The sequence below is a fragment of the Pyrgilauda ruficollis genome, unplaced genomic scaffold (genome assembly GCF_017590135.1).
Source record: "Pyrgilauda ruficollis isolate IOZ18807 unplaced genomic scaffold, ASM1759013v1 scaffold10, whole genome shotgun sequence".
In the NCBI taxonomy this organism is placed as follows: domain Eukaryota; kingdom Metazoa; phylum Chordata; class Aves; order Passeriformes; family Passeridae; genus Pyrgilauda; species Pyrgilauda ruficollis.
The window spans coordinates 13,566,473-13,574,226 of NW_024508101.1; positions in this window are offsets into that span (position 1 = coordinate 13,566,473).

A 7,754-nucleotide genomic window follows, 5' to 3' on the forward strand; every position below is an offset into this window, starting at 1 on the left:
TAAAACAAGTCTTCAAACCAAATTCAATATTAAATCTCATAACTCTTAAGCATATGGAACATGAAGATTGTGAGAGTAGCTAGCAGTCCTTATTTTTAAATTATAATTACAATATATCATGACATCTTTAAGAGAGTATGGTCTTCACATCATCCCTCTTTTAATATGAGGTTTTCAAAAGTGAGTATGGTGGGACATAAGCTAATATTAACAAAATTCTCAGTCATGTGCTTTGTCTGAAGACAGGTGACATTTCTGATAGGATTTGGTGAGCATAAATTGAACTGACCTTGGAAGAAACCTTAATGTCCTCATGTGCATAAAGCAGTAGCAGCTATCTATGTGCAGTTTCACACCTCATGAACTTTTACACATTACTCATCTAAATCAGAGATCCAGACACAAAATCTGGCACTTGGGACTTTATATGGATTTCTGATATTCCTTGGCAAATGTGGAGTTCTGAAATAAAGGGCTATATTTAAATGATTTACAGATGTAGAGGCAGGACAGTGGGGAGAGGGTTATTGGCATTATTTTATTCCAGATGCAAGCCTAAAGTGCAGATAATCATTGTTCTGCCTAAGTGGTGTTTCAAAAGACCACACTGGAGAGAGCACAGTGGCTTGGAGAGTGATTACACTGAGCATCAGTGGAGACTGCAGGATTTCCTGGCACCTGGCACACTCGTTGGAATGAAGAGCCTGTCAAACGCTGGCTCTTCAGCTGGGGCACATCACCCCGCTCCGCAGTGCTGCTGTGGGTGAAAGGACACAGCTGATGAGCCAGGATGTGACAAACCTGCAATTTCACATGCCAGGCATGGCTGCGTCCCCCACTGGGAAATGTTGCAGGGGCATATTTTTCAGGTGATGTTACATTGTTTTGCTGGACTATTGGCTCCAGTTTGAGGTCCAATTAGCATTTGGGATGAGAGAAGAAACATTACCTGAGCTGTCTGAATGGGACATTTTCACTGAAGACTGCTTTTAATCCTCTCATAATGCTAAGCACCATTGCTATCATCTTTTTTTTTTTTTTTTTAATGTCCAGCAGATAAATGTGTTTTCTAAACTGGACTATCAAATAAGATCCATAGTAAATACATGAGGGAAACCTCAACATAATTATTTCTGGCAGAAGTCAAAACCAGAACAAAATGGCAAAACAAATGGCAAAAATTTAAACAGAAATCAACAATATATAAGGTTTAACATATATGCATATATATAACTTAAAATATTATCAAAGCTTCCAGAAATACGTTAGGTTTTCCTGTAGAAACAACAAAACATACAGACCAAGACTGCTTAAGAAATCTACGACAATGACAGAAATACCAAAGGGATACAGTGCCATGACTGTAATCACAGAAATAATCTTTCATGTTGGGACACTGAAATTTTAAATTTTCAAAATACAGTCACAAACAGATAGTTGAAACAAAGAGTTCTGAAACAAAGTTTTTGACAGGACACATCTTAAAAAAGCAAAAAAGACCTATATCACTTGGCTTTGAAACTTTACATACTATGGTATGTAAATAATACAGGCTATTCTCAACCTCCTCTTTATGAATTTGTTTCTTTAAATGTCACCCGCTCTCCACCTCGTGTCTACCTTTGTATCTCTTGCAGGAAGGATACTTCACATCTGTATTCAAGCAGGAATGTAAAACACTGACCATCTGATAATTAGTAAATACTCCAGCAAGGGTAAGCCCTTATTTTTTTGTAAATATACAATATCTAAAAATTTTATTGTTCTCAGTAGTAAGTAATCTTTTTTAAAATACAGACATAAACTTTAAATTTTTATAACTACTTTGAGTAGTTATAAAAAAAACTAAAGTTAGGTTTGAGAGGCTTTAACACTGACAGGCCAACAATCCTCAGTCACTGTCTGGATGCACCTAACCCAGGGTAACTCTGTCTCTGAGCCTGTTTAAGGCCTTACTCTTTCTGCCAAAATAAACATGTAATTTTCCTGTTCCAAAGGGGACATGGTAATCCAAAGGATTTGCTCTTTTTGCCACAGTGTGGGCCAACACCACCCATTTGGTTATTGTTTGACACTCCAGTGAACCAGTGTCCAACTCAGGCCAAAGTAAGAGCAGCTCAAACAAACATCAGTGACATACTGGGTATCCTATGGCCACCCCAAAAATGCCACTGTTACTATTTTGACTCACCAGTGGGGAAGATGACAATTCATTGAGTCTTGATACTTCAGCTATTCAAATTCTAAGACACATTAAGGATGAACATAGCCTTTTACACATGTATTAGCCCTATTATTTTTGCCCATTTCTATTATAAAAAGTCACAAAGGGATTCTTAACTATAGTTCCCTTATGGTAATGAATATTTTTCAAAATTTAGTGGAGGAATGATGCAATTGTTGCCAGGATTTGAATATTAAAAAAAAAAAAAGAAAAAAAAAAGGCAAAAGAAAGAAAAAAGCATGAAAAAAAAATCATTACTACCTTCTCAGAGAAGGACAATTGGTATTGAATCATCAATAAATGCAGTGTGAACAGTCTGCCAAATTTACCCCCAGAACTACCTGAGAAAAAAATTTTGAAATATAAAAAGAGCTCTGAAAACTAGATACAAGGATGCAAACAAGAGCTATTCTTTCTATTCTGAATTATCCACCTGACTCAGTGCTATAATTTTCTAGGTAGGAGGATGAGAAAGAATAGAGAAAAGCTTAAATATCATTTCCCTTTACTCTCTAAGTGAAGAGCTGAAGGAAACATAAAAATCAGAAAGGGTACATTTTCTCTTGTGATTGCAAAAGTTGGGATGTATGGTAAAGCCTGGGGCCTTTTAGCTGTGTTCAAATTTGTGATGTTATTTTAAAAAATGAATAATTGGTGAAAAATTATAAGATTAAAATGCTTCCTACAAATCCCCTAACAATTTCATGCAAATATCTTAACTGCACATCCCTTATTCATGTCTTGTTAACCCTTTCCAGTGGAATGAGGAGCTCTTTACACTGTGTTGTACATGAGCCTAGGCACAAAGTTAATTCCACAGACTGGGACATTTCTATCACAATTATAATTATGCAACAAAAAAACCCAGAAGCACATTGATTAAATTATTTGTCCTAGAGTTTTAACTGAAGCTATCATGTCTTTAGCACTGCATAGAGTGGAGATACACTGAAACTGCAAACCAGGCTGTGAACACTAATTCTCTGTGAGCACTTCTCCCCACAGCCTGGCTGGCAAGTGGACCAGCTGCACATTTATTGGTGTAGGCTTTTCCCATAAATCAGAGCTGTCCAAAGTCTAATCGGATTTTCTCTGCCTGCCAACGTTCCCAAAGGCTCCTGCACCATCAGCTTGGCACTCCCTGAGCACAGCCCAGCCACGCACGGCAGAGCCCCCAGGGAGCTCCTGCTGCTGGGCTCATCCCTCCATGGCCAATTAAACTGGCTCCAGAGTCACCTTGGGCTGGGGTGCTGCAAAGAGCCTGCAGTGCAGGCAGGACTGGGGCCAAGCTGTTGTCAGATCAGATCCTGAGGTTGGGGAGCGCTCTCAGAGAGAAATTCCAGAGTTACTGTCACAGCTCATTGCAGAGGCACCACACAAATAACCTTTTGGTGAAATAAAACCCTGCCCCATGCTAACAGCTGGGAATGAAAGTATTCTCCCCTCAGCACAGAGCAGCTCCACACCCAGCAAAGCTGAACTGCAAAACACTGTTATGGTTGTTGACCACAGACATTTCTAAAAGAAGCCTCAGAAAGTACTATGCATTATATTTTCTTGGTATAACAGATGAAAAGATATTAGGAAAGATCCCTATTTTACGAATCATTTTAAGGTTTATATTGCTTGCAAAAATTCTTTTAAATATATAGCATTATTCAGTACAGCATTTTTACTGTTGTACTACACAATGACAATCACCTATAAAATGCTGACTAACCACCAGCAGCTGTTGAAGAACTTGCTGGAGCTGCAAACCAAGTTTTCTCAGAAGTCTGAGTTACAAGCTGAGAAAGCTGAAATAGTAAGGAAATAATAAATTGAAATAATTAATAAAAACTGGCAGCTGACTACACAGTGCTTTCTAAAACTGAAGATTCAAGATCCAACACAACAGTTACCTGTAACCTCAAAAAATTTATAAGTACACCATAAAAATGTGGAGGTACACTAAAAAGACTTGGGGAAGCAGTTGTTTAAAGACTAACACAAGGATTTCACATTAATTAATAGAGAAATACAAATAAGAACTATTTAAGGAATACTTTTTCATGAATATATACATAGACCCGTGTGTGTATGCAAATATATATATATATTTGTACACTGAAACTTTTTGGTAAGGTCCCTTTTTAACTGAAGCAAAGCTATTTGCACCACAGAGTATAGATGGCTGTATTCCATATTTTCTGTGTTTGTGCATATGCCACAGCTGGCCTTAACTTTAGTAAGAATGTGCTCAGTGCTATTTAACCACTTATAACCAGGAAGCTGTGTGAATGTCCATTATGAATATAATTAAATCAAATAGCAATAATTCTCTTTAAAGTATACTTTCAGCACATGTGGCACAGCGATGTTTCGTGTTGTGGTACACATCTTAACACCAACACATTCCTGTGGACCTCTGGTTTTTTGCAACTTTAGAGCAGTTCTTTACTCATTAATGTCAATTTCACTACTGAAGGATTTTTCTTTTACTTTATACTTTTTTACATCAAATCACTACCTGGGGCTTGTTTTAAAAATTATTTGGTGTATCTATTGACACAAAAATTAATTTCTTTAACACACTACATATTGGTACCATTTTTTGATTGCATATCCATTTTTGGCACGTACTTATTAAGGTAAATTCATACGCAGAAAATATCAAAAGTTGTCTAACTCAAGAAGCTTAATAGCATCAGGATATGAGATTGAAACCCAGATCATCTATTTGCCTGGAGAAGAAAGCAAACACCAAAAGGAAGACAAGCCTTCCTGTGTCCATGTTTACTCTCAATGGTGTCTTTTCTTGGATGGAAATGGACAATATTTCTTTATAAAAGTGGACTCCTAGGGATCAATGTCTCAGGGGAGGGACCTATTGACAGGCTGATTTACGAGTGCCACGGCGCAGTCACAGAAATAAATGCCAATGATCCAAGCTGCCCTGCAAAGCAGTGTGGCTTCCTTTAAAAACATCATGCTTCAACTGCAGCTTGCAGCTCCCAAGAGGCTGCCTTCCAACACAAGCACCATGGATTCCTTCAGCACACTCATGTAATTCTTTTGAACATTTCCCAAAATATACCACTTACACACAGACACACTAAAATTGAGTTTTTCACCTTTTCTACTACTCTAAATAGTATGCAGAATAAAGTAATGGGGAGAGGGAGAGGGAGAGGGAGAGGGAGAGGAGCATTTCTTTGTCTAACTCCAGGTATTGTTTTCTGTAGCTGAACTAGTATGGTTGATACAGCTTCTTTTGCTGAGTACCAGGAAAATTCATTCCATGCAATTAGAAAATAAATTTGTATTTACTACATAATAATACTTGAGAAAGACTTGTAGTCTTACTATGTTGAACCACTAACTAATCAAAAATCTTCTTACTCACAGTGTCTCTCTCCTCTGTTGCTCTAAGTTGCTCACCAGAGGGAATGGGAATTGGAGATTTTGCATGACATCAAGATCAAAATCAGCACTGAGTAGAAATAACACATGTGTAACTTCATGGAACAACAAAAAAAAATTCATTCCAAACCAAACATGGAAAGAACTCCATGACTGTGGATTCAGTAACTTACAATCATTAGTATTTAGCACAGGGTTCTCAATTAGGAGAAATATTTTCTATTTAAAGTAACAGAAAATAAAATTCTGACTCCCATATATTTCAAAAAGGACATGATATGGATCAACAATGAATAATGAAGTCAGATTCTAAGAGTCCAAACTTCAGGTTATTTCTAGCTTAACAGCTGCCTTTTTGTGGGCCCTAAGTGAATCTTTCTGGTTTTATGCTTCAGCTTTCCTATGTGAAAAAGGGGAATTAAAAATTATTCTTCAGATGTATTTCCACATTTTTAGAAGATACCAGGCATGTAAAACGTCATAACATGTTCTTGGTGAGATAACAAAATGATAGGGAAATAAACAGAGCCCTGTTGACACTCTTAAGTACCAGTAATATAAGTTTTTGCACTTAAGATATCTTGTGGGACTCCGAACTGAATATGGGTAGAAAAGTATCTGAAACAATAAAAAAAAAAAAAAAAAAAAAAAAAAAAAAAAAAAAAATTCAAATAATTCCAGCATAATCAAATAAGAAAGAAACTATAAGCATATGATGGGACTAATGGCAAGACTTTTTCCTTTTTGATTCATTCAGAGAGCAGGAATGACAGCATCCATCATCTGGAAAGATGAAGTTGGGAGCACATGGCTGCAGAGCTGTGCAGAAGCAGGGATGGTGTGCCAAGTAAGTGTTTTGCCCTGCAGACCACAACTCACTATAAATCCATCTATCCAGCAATTACACACTGCAGCCTGAACCCTCTGCTCAAAAGGGCAAAAAAAAAAATAAAAAAAAAAAAAAAAAAAAAAAAAAAAAAAAAAAAAAAAAAAAAAAAAAAAAAAATTCAAATAATTCCAGCATAATCAAATAAGAAAGAAACTATAAGCATATGATGGGACTAATGGCAAGACTTTTTCCTTTTTGATTCATTCAGAGAGCAGGAATGACAGCATCCATCATCTGGAAAGATGAAGTTGGGAGCACATGGCTGCAGAGCTGTGCAGAAGCAGGGATGGTGTGCCAAGTAAGTGTTTTGCCCTGCAGACCACAACTCACTATAAATCCATCTATCCAGCAATTACACACTGCAGCCTGAACCCTCTGCTCAAAAGGGCACTGGTACACATTGCACTGAAACCAACAATTATCCCCTGACCAACTCACAGCACAGAGAGGAAAGGAGGTCTCAGGAGCCAATCATTAAGGGCTTCCCAATGGCACACAACACTGCCACCAGTTGCATCTCTCTCTGAATATTCCCAATAAATGTATTCATGAGGAAAATGAATAACCATGCTTAGATGAAATTTGCTTTTTTCTTACAGGAATATTAATGAAAACAAGAGCAATTGCTTTGGTATGAACATTGCTGAAATGCATGGAAAGTTTTTTGATATGAACAAGTATATTTCCTTCCATGCTCTCTGTCTCTCCTCATTGATTAACTTCACCACAGGAAACAAAACTTCTTGCTGGCCTGCATGGCAAAAGCAGCAAGAAGGTAACCAAATCAATAGGGAAGCAATTTAGTGCTGAACAGGTAATTTTTAAACTGTAATTTACCAACCTTGCAAAAATATATAATGAAAAACACACAACGTACACTTGTAAGAGAGAGAATTGAACATTTTGTAACACCACCTCTGTTGCAACTTCCCTTGGACTGCAGGAACACCTCCACACACTAGATTTGTACCTGCATTAGGGAGGGAAAAAGATGGCAGACCCCAAAGAAGAGTTAACACACAGCAGATTGTCTTTCTGTTAGAGAAAAGACTGATGAAAACCAGACAACAAGGAATGAGGAAAACACCCCCATCAGAAATCTTGTGTTCTTCTTATGGGAATTCATGTTAGAATTTAGAGATAACATTTTTCTTCTTGTACATTTTTTTAAAACATGAAATTCCATGCAAAAGCTATGAATGAAGCCCTGCAGAACTGAAGGATTCCTTTGCTCAGTAT